Source organism: Aquarana catesbeiana, linkage group LG12, assembly GCF_042186555.1.
Source record: "Aquarana catesbeiana isolate 2022-GZ linkage group LG12, ASM4218655v1, whole genome shotgun sequence".
Classification (NCBI taxonomy): Eukaryota; Metazoa; Chordata; class Amphibia; order Anura; family Ranidae; genus Aquarana; species Aquarana catesbeiana.
The window spans coordinates 186,063,936-186,083,322 of record NC_133335.1 but is presented as its reverse complement, the minus strand read 5'-3'; the positions used below and the strand labels follow the sequence as shown (position 1 = coordinate 186,083,322).

Here is a 19,387-nt window from a genome sequence, read left to right as displayed (position 1 = left end):
TTGTGAGTTCTCTTTGCTGTGCCTCCAAGGCACCCTGTTGGCGCATTGCCTCCCAAGGACTTAAAGTCATACTTTGTTTGGGTTGTCAAACGCACCCGAGTTTAGAGGGTTGCGTGGGGTGGGGGAATGGGTTTTGTTCAACGGTACACCATGAAATATGTTTATGATGATGCTCATGTACTAGAATTATTTCTGACCTGTTTACTAAGGGTAAAGTTACTACCTGACAGCGAATCAGAGTTGCTGGTTCTGCGTCTGGGTCTGGATGGGGGTCCGGATGGTGAGGAAGACGAAATTACTACTCATTTACTAATATGGCCCCTCTTAGAGTGATATCCTGGAATGTGCGGGGGTTAAATTCTAAACTCAAATGATCCCTGGTGTTCGCATATCTGAAAAATACCACCCGCACATCTGTCTACTTCAGGAGACTCATCTTACGGGTTCTAGAATACTTTCCCTTAAGAAGCCCTGGGTAGGATCTTATTTTCACTCCACTTACCCTTCCTACTCCCGTGGAGTTAGTGTTCTTGTACACAAGGCGCTCTCCTTTGTGCTTCTGGACCTCCACCTAGACCCGGACGGACGGGTCTAGGTGTATGTATGTAATCATACACGCATTATGTGACAGACTGGATATGATAATAGTGTGCTTATATGTACTCCCACTGGCCAAAATGGTGGTACTATATAAAATCCAAACCATTATTGCCAACTATCCCACCCCCAATATAATCATAGCAGGTGATTTTAACATGACCCCCAATCCTAGTGCTGATAAGTTACACCCAGGTCAGAAGGCTGACACAGCGTTGTTCCGTTGGGCAGAGGTATATGGCCTCTATGATACGTGGAGGTGGAAAAATCCACATAGTAGACAATTTTCATGTCACTCTGCAACTCATGCGACATTATCTCACATTGATCTAATATATGTTACTAATCCCCTGCTGTCTAGGGTGACTGCGGTGTCCCTTCTACCACGTGGCATATCGGACCATACTCCGGTCATGCTGGACCTCTCTACGGACTCAGCAGCTAGTGCAGGCCTGTGGAGACTTTTCAGATACTGGATCACTGATGAGAAAATGGAACCGTTAATGATAGCGGAACTTGGGGAGTACTGGACACATAATGACCAATCGGCCCCCCCACCGGTGGTGTGGGATGCATTCAAAGCATATGCCAGAGGTAGATATCAGTTTAATATATCCAAAATTAGGAAGGAGTCACGATTGGAACTCTCTACGGCTGAAAAGTGGGCCCTACGATTGGAGGCTCGATACACAAGCGCACCTGACCAAAGTTCACACGCTGATATGCTCACTGCCTATAGGGAGGTGGCTCTCATTCACGCAGCCTCCTGCCAGCGCTTCCTCCTTGCTCAGACCCAGCGCATATTTGAGCAGGGTGAGCGATCAGGTAGACTACTGGCCTGGTTGGCAACGGAACGGTCTGGGGGCTCCTGTGTCGCGAATATCAGAGATGAGGATGGTACTTTGCTCTCTGATCCCGTGCATATTAATGCGAGATTTGAGCGGTACTATCGGCAACTCTATACCTCCAGGGCAACATACTCCCTTGAAGAATTAAACTCGTTTCTCCTGACGATAGAATTCCCTACCCTAACAGCGGAAGCTAGCCAGGCACTTGAAGCTCTCATAACACTCAAAGAGGTTCAGAGAGCCATTGGGTCACTTCAGGCGGGCAAGACACCAGGCCCCGACGAACTCCCCACGGAGTTCTACAAAACCAACCTGGATATAATAGGCCCACACTTCTACTCCACGCTTACTAAAGCACTATTTCAACAATGTCTCCCGGCCTCAATGATGGAGGCAGTGATCATTGTCATCCCTAAACACGGGAAGGACCCGGAACTGTGCTCGTTCTACAGGCCCATATCTTTACTAAATGTGGATGCCAAAATCCTTACTAAGATCTTGGCGGGTAGGTTGAATTCAGTGATACTCTCCTTAATACATGGTGACCAGACAGGGTTTATGCCGGGTAAGGGCACGGATATACATATCCACAGACTCCACACTAATATAGCGATTCCCCGAGATCCCAATACTAGCGGGGTGGTGGCCTCGTTAGACGCCGAGAAGGCCTTTGACTCGGTTGAGTGGGATTTTCTATGGCAGGTAATGACTAAATTTGGATTCGGAACTAAATTTATCAGCTGGGTCAAATTACTCTACAAATCACCAACAGCCCGTATACGCGCTGGTGGTGTCCTCTCTCCTCCCTTTCACCTCTGTAGAGGGACAAGACAAGGATGTCCACTGTCCCCAGGGCTATTTGCCCTGGCCATTGAACCCATGGCTATACTACTCCGTTCGGCCACTGCGGTGAGGGGATTAGAGGTGGGGCCACTAGTGGAATGGATATCGTTATATGCCGACGATACGCTATTATACCTCGGCGACGATTCTCATTCCCTGGTCTCGGCTCTAGAGATTATAGATTGCTACGGCGGTTATTCCGGGGTTAAAATTAATTGGAATAAATCTAGCCTGTTTAGTCTATCTGATACTGATCCCCCCCACAAATAACCTGACCCCCCTCCACAGAGTCTACCAGGTTAGGTATCTTGGTATTGAAATCCATCTAACTCATTATCTGACTGACAACTTATACCCAGTCCTCCAGGCCCTCATTGCAAAATGCCAGGCCTGGAAAATGCTCCCATTGACACCGGTGGGGAGAGTGAACCTATTAAAAATTACATTTCTCCCTAAATTCCTATATATCTTTAGAAACACCCCAGTTCCAGTCCCTGTCTCCTTCTTCCATAAATTAGATGGAGTAATCTCCTCTTTTATATGGGGCGGGAAAACTCCACGAATAGCGAAATGCAAATTACAACTCCCCCTATCTTCTGGCGGCCTGGCATTACCATGCTTCCAGAAATACTACTGGGCAGCGGTGTTGGCCACTGTTCGCTGGTGGTTTAAACAGAATAAATCAAACCCTGCTGTAAATCTCGAAGCGGCCATACTGGGATCCTACTCAGCCCTCACAAACGTGGTTTACAGGGGAATAAGGGCTAGCCCGCATATAACTCTACCGATGCGCACCACAATACAGGTGTGGGAAAAAGTTACTGCAGCCATAACCACACGCGATACCATCTCCCCCCACACCCCATTATGGGGTAACCCCAAACTTTCGCATTTTAGATCCATTTCAGATCCCAGTATAGGGGCTAAATTTGGGATAGTGAAGATTAAGCAGATTATGCCTAACGGGAAATTGCTCCCATTTCCAGAACTCCGAGTGACTTATCAACTCCCTTCGTGGATGCTATTTCGATATTTAGAGTTGAAACATGCAATGCAGGCACAATTTCCCAGAGTGGTCACAGTGGTACCACATGTGATAGAGAGCTTTCTTACCTCACGAGGGGTAGATAGGATATTGTCCTCCATATACCTACGGCTTACCTGTGGAGACTCAGAGAAGAACTCCCCCTTATTACAGATGTGGAAGACAGATATCCCTGACCTTTCAGAAGAAAACTGGGAAATAGCAATTCAGCAATATATACTGACAGTAATTTCTGCTAGGGATAGATTTATTCAACTCAAGTTCATACACAAGGCTTATTATACCCCCCGGAGACTAGCCCGGATATATCCCACGCAATCAGAAAAATGCCCAAAATGTCAGCAGTCAATAGAGACATTCTATCACGTTATCTGGGATTGCCCCGTCCTCCAGGAGTATTGGAAAAAAGTGGTTGAGGAGATTAACACTATTACCAACCTCTCCATACCCTTAGACCCCAAGATCCTTATTTTAGGCATTACAGAATTAATAACGCACTCCACGCATGCCAAATTATTAATATTTTATCTATGCTTCTACGCCAGGAAAGCTCTCCTCCAACAATGGAGAGTAGCGACTCCCCCCACGGTGACTCAATGGCGTGCTCTGGTTGAGGCTGTGCTGCCTTTATACAAACTAACATATATGGGCCACAAATGCCCCCAAAAGTTTGACAAAGTGTGGAAACCATGGGTGAGAACTAGATCATCTCCGGTGTGAGGCTGCCAATGTAGATAGCTAATTGGTACTACTAACCACATGTATTAAAGCGGGGTTCCACCCAAATTTTGAACAATATCTGTATGTATTCTCTTCCTTGCCTAGATGCTGACATGCCGTTTAAAAAAATTTAAATCGCCGTAATTACCTTTTATTTTTCTATTCTTCTTTGCACTTCCTGGTTCTCCTCCCGTGGGAGTAGGCGTGTTTCTAGCCTCTCCCAGACTCCTGGGAGCTAGTCTCAGGCTTCCCAGGATGCCACTGAGCATGTGCGGGAACAAGCGGTGAATGCTGGGAGCACAGCATTCACCACATCCAGGAAATAAATGCTTGTGGGCTTCAAATGCCCACAATGAAGATGGAAACCGCCTGCAGTGAATAATATAAGTTATTCTTTCCGACGAAATCTGACACAGGCGGACATATTACACACAATATGTGAGTATGTAATGCTGAGAAGAAAAGTTTGTGAATGAACTAAAAAAAAAAAAAAAAACGATAGATAGGTGGACCCCCGCTTTAAGAATCCAATCTTAGATACGTAGTTAGGGCGTGAGAAACGGGGGTGGTCCTTGCCTGCCTGAATTCCCTAGAATTCAATGATGTGCCCGAGGGGATGCATCAGAAATTACCAGGACTTCTTTGGGTGATCTCCTCCTCCTCTTAAACCCCCCTGATGTTGCTGATTCTACCTCCTAACATGCTCCCAACCAACGAGACTGCCCTGGTCTGTCGTGATCAATTGACTGTCTAAGATATTACAATAGTATAGCTGGGGCCTCTATGGACCCCCTATTTTCTCCCACTCCCCCCTACCAATCCCATTTTGACTTCTTACATCATACTAGACAAATGTCAGGAATACACAGTCCCGTTTTATATCCTTGATATCAATTGTGTAGCATCATCGACTCCCCTTTGGCTCTTTTTATCTAGCTCCTCTAAATATGTCTAGATTACCGTGCTATCGTATACTTTTGATGTACCACTGTTTTGTTTTCTTTTGTATTGTTTTGTTTTTGTTATTAATAAAAACTTTTCTGTTAAAAAAAAAAAAAAAAATCTAACAGCTAATATTTCAGCATTAGCCTTGTAAAAATCTGCTAGGAAGCCATCCAGCCCGGGGGCCTTATTAGGCGGGAAAGCGAACATTGCAGCCTTGATCTCTTTAACCGTGATCTAGAAGGTCTATTGTAGAACGGCAGCTTGCTGTATTTTTTGTGCCACATCCAGTAGTGAAACTAAACAAGGGAAGGGGCCCCCTAATGGTGGACTTTTAAGGCACGTAAAAAAGGTTAAAAATGTAGTAGTATAAATACAGTTTATTCAATTCAAATGTTAAAAAACACAATAATGGTGTAACAAAAGTTACATGGAACGCATAGCAGACATTTTATACGCAGTTGAGGAGTGCTCTTGCACCCGACGAGTTTTGGAGTGTGTATCTCCTTCCTCAGGGGTGGGTGTGAGCAGAGAGCATCTACACTAATGTTATAATGTGTTGTTCATTTAGCGTTCCATATATTTCAAGATAAAAACAACAAACAGAGGACTTGTCCATCACATCACTGTATGACACCGGTCTGTGCTGTCTGATACCTGTGTATCTCTACAACCTATAGCTACCATCCATATACAACAATAATCGTTGGACCGTAAAATAATTCTCAGGACTCACCTTTTGGCCTCAGTGCATCCTCAGAAACACTATTATTACTCCCTCTACTGGCCTTCTCTTTCTTTCTTTCTGGAAGGCCAAGGGAGGACCCTACTCCCCCTCCTCTGCTATCATCTGAACAAATTTTGCATTTCACCTCTCATTGGAGTATGATAAAATAACTCCTCAGGAATACCCAAATTGAAAAATAGTACACTCTTTTGGAACAAGGAATCCGTATGGTAGACAGACCGTGTCCTCTGTTTGTTGTTTTTATCTTGAAACATATGGAACGCTAAATGAACAACACATTATAACATTAGTATAGATGCTCTCTGCTCACACCCACACCTGAGGAAGGAGATACACACTCCGAAACGCGTCGGGTGCAAGAGCACTCCTCAACTGTGTATAAAATGTCTGCTATGCGTTCCATGTAACTTTTGTTACACCATTATTGTGTTTTTAACATTTGAATTGAATAAACTGTATTTATACTACTACATTTTTAACCTTTTTTACGTGCCTTAAAAGTCCACCATTAGGGGGCCCCTTCCCTTGTTTATTTTAACCGTGATCTTGGCCTCTAACAAGGCACAGTCTTCTTCTGACAATCGGGGTATAGGCAGTTTCTGAAGTACATTATCCAATTCCACCGTATCATACGGAGGAATAGGAGAATATAGTGATGAGTAGGGATGAGCCGAACACCCCCCGGTTCGGTTCGCACCAGAACCCGCGAACGGACCGAAAGTTCGCACGAACGTTAGAACCCCATTGACGTCTATGGGACTCGAACGTTCGAAATCAAAAGTGCTCATTTTAAAGGCTAATTTGCATGGTATTGTCCTAAAAAGGGTTTGGGGACCCGGGTCCTACCCCAGGGGACATGTATCAATGCAAAAAAAACTTTTAAAAACGGACGTTTTTTCGGGAGCAGTGATTTTAATGATGCTTAAAGTAAAAAAAAAAAAGTGAAATATTCCTTTAAATATCGTACCTGGGGGGTGTCTATAGTATGCCTGTAAAGTGACGCGTGTTTCCCATGTTTAGAACAGTCCCTGCACCAAATGTCATTTTTAAAGGAAAAAATCTCATTTAAAACTGCTTGCGGGTTTAATGTCATGTCGGGTCCTGGCAATATGGATGAAAATCAGTGAGACAAACGGCATGGGTACCCCCCAGTCCATTACCAGGCCCTTTGGGTCTTGTATGGATATTAAGGGGAACCCCGCACCCAAATTAAAATAAGGAAAGGAGTGGGGCCACCAGGCCCTATATACTCTGAACAGCAGTGCAAACAAGACAGGGACTGTAGGTTTGTTGTTAAGTAGAATCTGTTTGTAATTTTGAACATTTTTAACGTGTTTAGCTCCAGCCAAAATTTTTTCTAAGCTTTTTGGAAAACATAGGGAAGGGTTATCACCCCTGTGACATTTGTTTTGCTGTCTTTCCTCCTCTTCAGAAGATTTCACCTCACTTTTTTGTCCCAATGAAAAATGTTTTTTGAAAATTTGGGTTTTTTTGTGGAACAAGGATTGGAAAGCATCAGTGGAAAGGAGAAATTGTTTTCCCATATTAACTCTTACAGGAGAGAATTTCCCTTCCTAGGGGTAGATTTCATCTCACTTCCTGTTGTCTCCTTCCGTTTGCAAGTAGGAGTCATTTGTAAGTTAGATGTTTGAAAGTAGGGTCCTGCCCTATATACTCAGCAGAAATTTGGGCCTTAGGTACTGCTGTGGCCACAACACTGTAAGCCCTCACAGGGCCCTGCTGTGAAATATTAGATCAAGAATTGTAATTACATGCCCCTGTTGAACAGGAGCTGAAAAATTAGGCCTTAGGCACTGGTGCTGGTGCCACAACACTGCAACCCCTCACAGACACTCTAGTTGGAACGCAGGAACGAGCCCTGCTGCAAAGTATTGCTTCAAAAATTGTAATTACACGCCCCTGTTAGACAGGGGCAGAAAAATTGGGCCTTAGGCACTGGTGCTGGTGCCACAACACTGCAACCCCTCACAGACACTCTAGTTGGAACGCAGGAACGAGCCCTGCTGCAAAGTATTGCTTCAAAAATTGTAATTACACGCCCCTGTTAGACAGGGGCAGAAAAATTGGGCCTTAGGCACTGGTGCTGGTGCCACAACACTGCAACCCCTCACAGACACTCTAGTTGGAACGCAGGAACGAGCCCTGCTGCAAAGTATTGCATCAAAAATTGTAATTACACGCCCCCGTTAGACAGGGGCAGAAAAATTGGGCCTTAGGCACTGGTGCTGGTGCCACAACACTGCAACCCCTCACAGACACTCTAGTTGGAACGCAGGAACGAGCCCTGCTGCAAAGTATTGCATCAAAAATTGTAATTACACGCCCCTGTTAGACAGGGGCAGAAAAATTGGGCCTTAGGCACTGGTGCTGGTGCCACAACACTGCAACCCCTCACAGACACTCTAGTTGGAACGCAGGAACGAGCCCTGCTGCAAAGTATTGCATCAAAAATTGTAATTACACGCCCCTGTTAGACAGGGGCAGAAAAATTGGGCCTTAGGCACTGGTGCTGGTGCCACAACACTGCAACCCCTCACAGACACTCTAGTTGGAACGCAGGAACGAGCCCTGCTGCAAAGTATTACATCAAAAATTGTAATTACACGCCCCTGTTAAACAGGGGCTGAAAAATTGTGCCTTAGGCACTGGTGATGGTGCCCAGAACCAAAAATGTTCTTACAAGCTATCAGCGTGATGATTGAGGAGGAAGAGGATAATTACTCAGGGATAGTCACTCAGCATCAGCATAGGCAGTCTTTGAAGGGATCTGAGATTTCAAAAAAAATTATTCGGTTACATCAGCATCAGGTGCTTGGTAGCTGGTGGTGATCCAAGACTCATTCATTTTTATGAAGGTCAGCCGATCGACCGAGTCGGTGGACAGACGCACCCTGTGATCGGTTACCACGCCTCCAGCAGCACTGAATGTGCGTTCCGAAAGAACGCTGGATGCAGGACAGGCCAGTAGCTCAATTGCATACTGTGCAAGCTCTGGCCAGTGATCCATCCTCAAGACCCAGTAACCCAGAGGATTTTCGGTGGGAAAGGTGTCCAAGTCTGATCTTGCCCCTAGGTATTCCTGCACCATGTAAAACAGACGCTGGCGATGGTTGCTGGAACCGATCATACCTTGGGGCTGCGGACCAAAAAATTGTCTGAACGCATCGGTCAGATGGCCACCTTCTCCACCGCTCCTTCTTTGACTGACCGAAGCCTCAGCAACACGTTGTCCAGAAACAGGAGTTTGTAACCTCCCAGTCTCTGGGAACGCGTTGCACAGACCTTTCTGCAAGGCCTCCCGAAGATGTTTCATCCTCTGCTCCCTCTGCGATGGCAAGATAAGGTCCGCAACCTTACCCTTGTAACGTGGATCAAGGAGGGTTGCCAGCCAGTATTGGTCCTTCTCCTTGATACCACGAATACGAGGATCCTTACGCAGGCTTTGCAGGATCAGGGAGGCCATGCAGCGTAGGTTTGCTGAGGCATTCGGTCCGGAGTCCTCTGGGTCACTAAGAACGACATGGTCCGCAGCCACCTCCTCCCAGCCACGTACAAGTCCATGTGTTTCTTGGGACTGATCCCTTAAAGACTGCTGCTGATGCTGAGTGCCAGGCTCCACCTCCATACTGACACAATCTTCCTCCTCCTCCTCTTCCTCCTCGTCCTCTTCCTGTGTGATCGGCGGGCACGCAGGAACACTGTCTGGATAAAGGGGGCCTTGAGAGCTAAGGAAGTCCTCCTCTTCCTGCCTCTTTTCTGCCTCAAGTGCCCTGTCCATTATTCCACGCAGCGTGTGCTCCAACAGGTGGACAAGGGGGACAGTGTCACTGATGCATGCACTGTCACTGCTCACCATCCTCGTGGCCTCCTCGAATGGTGACAGGACAGTGCATGCATCCCTGATCATGGCCCACTGGCGTGGGGAAAAAAAACCAAGCTCCCCTGACCCTGTCCTGGTGCCATAGTCGCACAGGTACTCATTGATGGCCCTCTGCTGCGTGTGCAGCCGCTGCAGCATGGCCAACGTTGAGTTCCACCTGGTGGGCATGTCACAGATTAGGCGGTTCTTGGGCAGGTTAAACTCCTTTTGGAGGTCCGTCAGCCGAGCACTGGCATTATATGACCGGCGGAAATGCACACAGACTTTCCTGGCCTGCCTTAGGACATCCTGTAAGCCCGGGTACCTGCCCAAGAACCGCTGCACCACCAAGTTAAGGACGTGAGCCAAACAGGGCACATGGGTCATTTGTCCCTGTCGGAGGGCAGAGAGGAGGTTGGTGCCATTGTCGCAAACCACCATTCCTGCCTTAAGTTGGCGTGGCGTCAACCACCTCTGAACCTGCCCCTGCAGAGCTGACAAAACCTCTGGCCCAGTGTGGCTCCTGTCCCCCAAGCACACCAGCTCAAGCACCGCATGGCATCTTTTGGCCTGCGTACTTGCGTAGCCCCTTGAACGACTACGGAGCACCGCTGGTTCTGAGGAAGAGGCCATGGAGGAAGAAGAAGAGGAGGGGGTGGAGGAGAGAGGTGTGTCACAATCAGCATTTTGGAGGCGTGGTGGCGGAACAACCTCCAACACTACTGCACCTTGTCCTGCATCCTTCCCAGCTGCCAGCAGAGTCACCCAATGCGCCGTGAAACTTAGGTAACGTCCCTGTCCATGCCTGCTGGACCATGAGTCAGCGGTAATATGCACCTTACCGCTGACCGCCCTGTCCAGCGAGGCATGGACATTGCCTTCCACATGCCGGTAGAGAGCCGGAATCGCCTTCCGTGAGAAAAAGTGGCGTTTGGGTACCTGCCACTGAGGAACCGCACATTCCACAAACTCACGGAAGGGGGCAGAGTCTACCAACTGAAAAGGCAGCAGTTGAAGTGCTAGCAATTTTGCCAAGCTAGCATTCAACCGCTGGGCATGTGGATGGCTGGGAGCAAACTTCTTTCGGCGGTGCAGCAGCTGGGGCAGGGAAATTTGCCTGGTACAATCTGACGTCGGTGTACCAAAAGCAGATTGCCCACAAGTACTTGGCTGTGACACACCTAATTCTACACCTTCATTCCTCTCACTGCAGGTCTCAGAGAGGACTGAAGGTCTAGTGGGGTTGGAAATCTCAGCTGATGAGGAGCAAGGAGAGATCCTCTTTGTTCTTTGGTGTGGGTCTTTTAGATACGCTTGCCAACGAACTGCATGGCAGGTCAACATATGTCTGGTCAAGCATGTGGTACCCAAGCGGGAGATGTTTTGGCCACGCGAGATACGCTTGAGACATATGTTGCAAATAGCAGCGGTGCGATCTGATGCACTCGTCTCAAAAAAGGCCCACACCAAAGAACTTTTTGAATAACGCGCAGCGACTGCAGCGCCCTGCACATGTGGAGCTTTGGGGTGTGATGCAGTCAATGTGCTGCCCTTAGGCTGGCCCCTGGAGGGCATCCTGCCTCGTTGGTGATGTGCCGCCGCCTCCTCCTCCTCCTCCTCCTCTCTCCTATCAGGCACCCACGTTGAGTCAGTGACCTCATCATCCCCTCCCTCCTCATCACTGGAGCAAACCTGGCAGTATGCTGCAGCAGGGGGAGCATGACTGCCAGATTGCTGTCCTTCTTGGGCACCCCCTCTGTCCGTGCTCATGTTACTGCCTTCATCGAGCTCAGTATCGTCATCAGAACCTTCCAAACGCTGGGCATCCTCCTGGAGCATGTACCCAACACTGTGGTCAAACAGTTCGAGGAAATCCTCATGAGGACATGGTGGAGCTAGGGAAGGAGTCACTGATGACATTGAGCTGAGGGAAGAGGCCGCTGCTTTGCCAGACAAAGCACCCTGGGCATGGGTGAGAGAGGATGAGGAGGATGAGGACGGCTTGGTCATCCACTCGACCAAGTCTTCCGCATGTTGCGGCTCAACACGGCCAGCTGCCGAAAAAAAGGCCAAGCGTGTCCCATGGCCACGTGCTGATGAGGATGCACCGTCTCCACGACCAGCACTAGACACAGAGCCTGCTTGCCCTCTCTTATTGGCTTGTGACTGTCTGCCTCTCCTTCTTGGCCTTCCAGACATACTAATGGCCTGTAGCTGCACTAAGCTGGGATAGAACACCTGTAATTTTCTTCAAGTAGCTTTATATACTGTAACCAGACAAGCCTGCCTGTCAGTAGGAAGATAACAGGAACGGATCTAGCTGAACACTGTGAGCAGGACGCACTGTACTAAATGTAAATAGTCTAGCTGCCTGACCGTGGTACTAATAGGATCAAATAGAACACCTGTAATTTTCTTCAGGTAGCTTTATATACTGTAACCAGACAAGCCTGCCTGTCAGTAGGAAGATAACAGGAACGGATCTAGCTGAACACTGTGAGCAGGACGCACTGTACTAAATGTAAATAGTCTAGCTGCCTGACCGTGGTACTAATAAGATCAAATAGAACACCTGTAATTTTCTTCAGGTAGCTTTATATACTGTAACCAGACAAGCCTGCCTGTCAGTAGGAAGATAACAGGAACGGATCTAGCTGAACACTGTGAGCAGGACGCACTGTACTAAATGTAAATAGTCTAGCTGCCTGACCGTGGTACTAATAGGATCAAATAGAACACCTGTAATTTTCTTCAGGTAGCTTTATATACTGTAACCAGACAAGCCTGCCTGTCAGTAGGAAGATAACAGGAACAGATCTAGCTGAACACTGTGAGCAGGACGCACTGTACTAAATGTAAATAGTCTAGCTGCCTGACCGTGGTACTAATAGGATCAAATAGAACACCTGTAATTTTCTTCAGGTAGCTTTATATACTGTAACCAGACAAGCCTGCCTGTCAGTAGGAAGATAACAGGAACGGATCTAGCTGTACACTGTGAGCAGGACGCACTGTACTAAATGTAAATAGTCTAGCTGCCTGACCGTGGTACTAATAGGATCAAATAGAACACCTGTAATTTTCTTCAGGTAGCTTTATATACTGTAACCAGACAAGCCTGCCTGTCAGTAGGAAGATAACAGGAACGGATCTAGCTGTACACTGTGAGCAGGACGCACTGTACTAAATGTAAATAGTCTAGCTGCCTGACCGTGGTACTAATAGGATCAAATAGAACACCTGTAATTTTCTTCAGGTAGCTTTATATACTGTAACCAGACAAGCCTGCCTGTCAGTAGGAAGATAACAGGAACGGATCTAGCTGAACACTGTGAGCAGGACGCACTGTACTAAATGTAAATAGTCTAGCTGCCTGACCGTGGTACTAATAGGATCAAATAGAACACCTGTAATTTTCTTCAGGTAGCTTTATATACTGTAACCAGACAAGCCTGCCTGGCAGTAGGAATTTAACAGGAACGGATCTAGCTGAACACTGTGAGCAGGACGCACTGCACTAAATGTAAATAGTCTAGAAGATAACAGGAACGGATCTAGCTGAACACTGTGAGCAGGACGCACTGCACTAAATGTAAATAGCAGGAACGGATCTAGCTGAACACTGTGAGCAGGACGCACTGCACTAAATGTAAATAGCAGGAACGGATCTAGCTGAACACTGTGAGCAGGACGCACTGCACTAAATGTAAATAACAGGAACGGATCTAGCTGAACACTGTGAGCAGGACGCACTGCACTAAATGTAAATAGCAGGAACGGATCTAGCTGAACACTGTGAGCAGGACGCACTGCACTAAATGTAAATTGCAGGAACGGATCTAGCTGAACACTGTGAGCAGGACGCACTGCATTAAATGTAAATAGTCTAGATAGAAGATAACAGGAACGGATCTAGCTAAACTGAATACAGTGTATATATATATATGCAACACCTGGGATGCATATATATACACAATACACTGTAAGTGCAGCTAACTGACTGACTGTTCTGCCTAATCTATCTAACTCAAATCAAATGACACTGTCTCTCTCTCTCTCTCTATCTCTATCTCTCAGCACACCGGAACACACACTACACAGGGCCGCCGTGCAGGCGGCCTTATATAGTGTGGGGTGTGTACTAAATCCCCTGAGCCATAATTGGCCAAAGCCACCCTGGCTTTGGCCAATTACAGCTCTCTCTACTGACGGCGCTGTGATTGGCCAAGCATGCGGGTCATAGTGCATGCTTGGCCAATCATCAGCCAGCAATGCACTGCGATGCCGCAGTGAATTATGGGCCGTGACGCGCCACACGAATTTAGCGCGAACGGCCCATAACGTTCGCAATTCGGCGAACGATCGAACAGCCGATGTTCGAGTCGAACATGGGTTCGACTCGAACACGAAGCTCATCCCTAGTGATGAGAAAAAATCAACAAACTCCTGCATGATAAGTGTGGGATCACTGACCAACGCCCCCCCCTCCCCTTGTCTTTCATAACCAGAATGTAAGCAATCGGAGGGTGATCCGCCACCAACATAGCCAGGAGCTTCCCATTCTTGTCACCCTCAGCAAAAACCTTGTGCATTTTCTAAAACTCTTCTGTCTTTGTCTGACCAATAGCGACAGGCGCCATCTAACTTCCAGAAGGGATCGATAAGAGTTCCCCAATGGGGACTCTGCATATGCCTTAGCACATTCTCTCTCTTCCCGTTGTATGTTTTTGTATTCCTCATTTTCATTAACTCTAGCAATCTTAATGGACGATATACATTCCCCTCTGGCAACCGCCTTGAAGGCATCCCCGACCACATCCCAGACCACTGGGGGATCCAATATTGCTGGATAGCCACCTCCAGCTGGGCCGCAACTTGTTAGTGCTGCAGCCAACTAGGGGATAGACGCCATCCCCCTCTCTCCCCCCTGACCGGAAGGCCAGAGTGAGGGACAGAGGATTGTCGACAGACCCCCTGCCAGGTAGTCAATACTCTCCAAGAATGGCATTATTAGGATATTACTAAATGCTAAGTCTATTCTCGCTGCGGAGGCATGGGCTGTTGAAATATGAGAGAAGCATCGACCCGATGGATGCTTCCACCTCCATAACTCCACCACTCCAGCCACTGAGGCCCAGTCCCGTAGGTCAGCAGAGCTCGCCATGGCCGGATTGGAGGAGTCCAACGATGCGTCCAGCACAGCGTTAAAGTCTCCCAACACAACCAGGGGTAAATGTATGTATTGAGCCAGCCTAGTCCACATATCATACAAAATTTGAACCTGGAAAGGAGGAGGTATGTACACATTAATTATCAATATATGACTGTTAAAGATATCTAGTATCACTGCTGCATACCTGCCCCCTGGGTGCATAATTACTTGATGGATAGTACACGGGACCGACCTACTTATAAGAATGGAGACTTCCCTCGCAAACGTGGAATAAGTGGAGTGCACAGCTTTTTGAATCCACTGTTTGCGCAATGCCATAACTCTACCTCCCTCTAGGTGGGTTTCCTGTAGTATAATTAGGTGTGGCTTATAATGCTTTAAATAGTGAAAAATCGAGGTCGGTTTGAATTTGTTGTTGAGTCCCCTGAAGTTCCAGGACACTATATTAACTTTATCTGTCATGACCTTCATGGTCCTTGGGACCAGTATTATGGAGCGTCAGGGGACCTACCTGTTCCCTCCCAGCGGCATTATCATTCTTTAGTAACAGTACTGGATTCTTACTCCAAACAATGGGTACAAATATCTGGGCTGTGACAATTAAAACATCCCCCTCTGCCATTGTACCAGAAAAAAATCCCCAACTAAACACAAAAATAGTTCCGGTATGCAGTTTCTTCCCAAAAACAACAAAAAACTTCCTTCGACGTCCGGTCGTTGCAAACAACAGTTCTGCAGCACTGTGTCGAATCTGCTTGACTCTCATTGCTCCATTTCATCAACAATTGGAGAAACCGAGATATTGGTTAACTAAAAATGTACCTAAGCCCGGTTAAGAAGGGGAAAATCCTCTGTGAACTGGTAGACTCACCACCACTACCGTATGTGTTACAGACAAATGTGGGTACATAACATGCACAACTGGAGGCCCCCCTCAGTCTGCAGTAGAGATTAGTTGCTTGAAGTATGGCATACTTTCTCAGTCATTTCTGCTGGGGACCCGGGGAAGCTCCCCTTGTCCACCCACCAGCAATCACCACTTCCTCTTACCCATTTAGGTGCAGATCTCAGAGACACAAAAATGGCTGTGGGGTCCTCCATCCCATTCAGCTGAATATAGTCCACGGATACTCTAATGCTGGGAAACAGAAACAGGAGCCCAGAACAAAGCACAACAGGTGCAACTGTAAATCCAGGAGTATTTGGCCTTAGTTCCAGGACAATTCAGGAGAGTTCCTTGTCGAGCCAGTCACTTGCCTCTCCAGGGTCTTCAAAGAATTTTACCCTGCCCTTGAATTGGATCCGGAGCTTGCTCGGGTACAGCATACTGTATTGGATCTCCTTGTTCCTCAATCGCTTGCGGACATCATTAAATGATCGACGTTGCTGTTGCATAGCCGCTGAGAAGTCTGGGAAAAACATTACTCTGGCATTTTCATACTTGAGCTCCTTCTGTTTTCTGGACTCGGCCAGGATCATGTCACGGTCCCTATAGTTCAGAAACCGAACCAGCAAGGGCCTAGGAAAAGCTCCTGGCGGTCTGCGACCTGTGGGTACTCTGTGTGCTCTTTCCACAACGTAGGTGGGGGGGTAAATTCCCCAGCGACAGTAATTGTTTGAAAAAAGCCTCAGCAAACAAGACTGGCTTGTCTCCTTCTGCTCCCTCAGGCAGGCCCACCATCCTGATGTTGTTCCTCCTCTGTCTGTCTTCAGCATCAATTGCCCTGCACTGAAAGGAGAGCACCATATCTTTTAGCTCAGCTAGATTTACCCCCTGAGAGTGAGAAGTGTCCTCCACATAAGAGACCCTTGATTCCACAGTGGAGAGCCGCCCCCTGATCTTATCTAAGTCATGCCTGATCAGTGTGCATTCTGATGATAGATGGTCAATCCTGCCCATTAGTTCCAACTTACTGCTATTTATGGCCTCTAGGATCGGTCTGATTATAGCCTCCGTATCCACAGCCCCCAGTGTGTCCTCCGCTAGTTCAGCGTCAGCTCCCAGCTCCACAGCAGCCCTCTCCATAGCCATTGTCACTGTTGACTGCTTGGCGTGCTTTGCCGAGCTCCGTGCATTCAAGATGGCGGGGGCAGAGTCTCTTTCCCCTTCCTTCATGGAGCGTGTTTGGCGCGGGTCTTTTGCAGCCTTCTGTTGCTTCTTGGAAGCCGAGGAATGCATCCCTGTGATCCAGGCACCTTCCCCTGTAAGATGATGATGATGGAATTGTTGAATAAGTGCTCCTATATCAGGGATATTGTCAGGATGATCGGAGCCTCTGAGAAAAGCGTGCTGCCTAGTTCACATCTGGCCGCGCCCCATAGCTCTTTCTTTTTTACACATTATGTTACAGCCTTATTCCAAAATGGATTAAATTTATTATTTTCCTCAAAATTTTACAAATAATACTCCATAATGACAATGTGAAAGACGTTTGAAATCTTTGCAAATTTTTAAAAAATAAAAAACGAAAAAAAAATACCATGTATTTAAGTATTCACAGCCTGTGCTCAATACTTTGTTGAAGCACCTTTGGCACCAATTACAGCCTCAAGTCTTTTTGAGTATAATGCTACAGGCTTGGCACACCTATTTTTGGGCAGTTTCTACCATTCTTCTTTGCAGGACCTCTCAAGCTCTATCAGATTGAATGGGGAGGGTCGGTGCACAGCCATTTTCAGATCTCTCCTGAGATGTTTAATGGGGTTCAAGTCTGGGCTCTGGCTGGGTCACTCAAGGACCTTTACAGAGTTGTTCCGTAGCCACTTCTTTGTTATCTTGGCTGTGTGCTTAGGGTTGTGGTCCTGTTGGAAATAAACTTTTGCCCCAGTCTGAGGTCCAGAGTGCTCTGGAACAGGTTTTCAAGGATGTCTCTGTACATTGCTGCATTAATCTTTCCCTTGATCCTGACTAGTCTCCCAGGTCCTGCTGCTGAAAAACTTCCCCACAGCATGATGCTGCCACCACCATGCTTCACTGTAGGGATGGTTTTGGCCAGGTGATGAGCGTTGCCTGGTTTCCTCCAGACATGACACTTGCCATTCAAGCCAAAGAGTTCAATCTTTATTTCATCAGACCAGAGAATTTTGTTTCTCATGGTCTTCAGGTGCCTTTTGGCAAACTCCAGGTGGGCTGTCATGTGCCTTTTACTGAAGAGTGGCTTACATCTGGCCACTCTAACATACAGGCCAGATTGGTGGAGTGCTGCAGAGATAGTTGTTCTTCTGGAAGGCTTTCCTCTCTCCACAGAGAAACGCTGGAGCTCTGTCAGAGTGAGTATCGGTTCTTGGTCACTTCCCCGATTAAGGCTTTTCTCCCCCGATTGCTCAGTTTTGCCAGGTGGCCCGCTCTAGGAAGAGTCCTGGTGGTTCCAAACTTCTTCCATTTATGGGTGATGAAGGCCACTGTGCTCATGGGGACCTTCAATGCTGCAGAAATTTTTCTGTACCCTTCCCCAGATCTGTGTCAAAATACAATCCTGTTTTGGAGGTCTACAGACAATTCCTTGGACTTCATGGCTTTGTTTGTGCTCTGACATGCACTGTTAACTGTGGGACCTTATATAGACAGGTGTGTGCCTTTCCAAATCATGTCCAATCAACTGAATTTACCACAGGTGGACTCCAATCAAGTTGTAGAAACATCTCAAGGATGATCAGTGGAAACAGGATGCACCTGAGTTTAATTTTGAGTGTCATGGCAAAGGCTGTGAATACTTATGTACATGTGATTTTTTTGTTTTTTATTTTTAATAAATTTGCAAAGAGTTCAAACAAACTTCTTTTAGGTTGTCATTTGGGGGGTATTGTTTGTAGAACTTTGAGGAAAATAACGAATGTACTCAATTTTGGAATAAGGCTGTAACATAACAAAATGTGGATAAAGTGAAGCGCTGTGAATACTTTCCAGATGCACTGTACATACCTCCTTCTGACTTCACCCTGGAATATGGTTGCCATCTCATCCCTTTAAACCCGAACACATATTCATTACACAGGTTCTGGGGCTGATTTATTGCATTTAAGGCACTAAGTGAGTTTAATTACCACCTTAATCAGCTACAGAACCTGTGTAATTAATATGTGTTGGGGTTTACAGGGATGAGGTGGCAACCCTACACTGGCACCAGGGTTCATGCGCCAGAGTCCTGAAAAATACCCAGTATTTCCAGGTAGGGGAATCCTGTGGTCTTCTTAACATTCTTCAAAAATTAATTTCTCACCACCTGGGCAGTCAAAATTGTGAAAAAGTGCTGCGCTAAAAATGAAGATGTATATAATGAACAGTAGGGATGAGCCGAACACCCCCCGGTTCGGTTCGCACCAGAACCTGCGAACGGACCGAAAGTTCGCACGAACGTTAGAACCCCATTGACGTCTATGGGACTCGAACGTTCGAAATCAAAAGTGCTAATTTTAAAGGCTAATTTGCATGGTATTGTCCTAAAAAGGGTTTGGGGACCCGGGTCCTACCCCAGGGGACATGTATCAATGCAAAAAAAACTTTTAAAAACGGCCGTTTTTTCGGGAGCAGTGATTTTAATGATGCTTAAAGTAAAAAAAAAAAAAGTGAAATATTTTTTTAAATATCGTA

At 46.8% G+C, this 19,387-nt stretch overlaps 1 pseudogene; it reads left to right on the top strand.

Annotated features, from left to right (window-relative positions):
• Positions 1 to 1,010: 1,010 nt before the first annotated feature.
• The window catches only part of LOC141113381 (protein-glutamine gamma-glutamyltransferase E-like), a 68,901-nt pseudogene continuing 50,524 nt past the window's right edge, over positions 1,011 to 19,387 (top strand).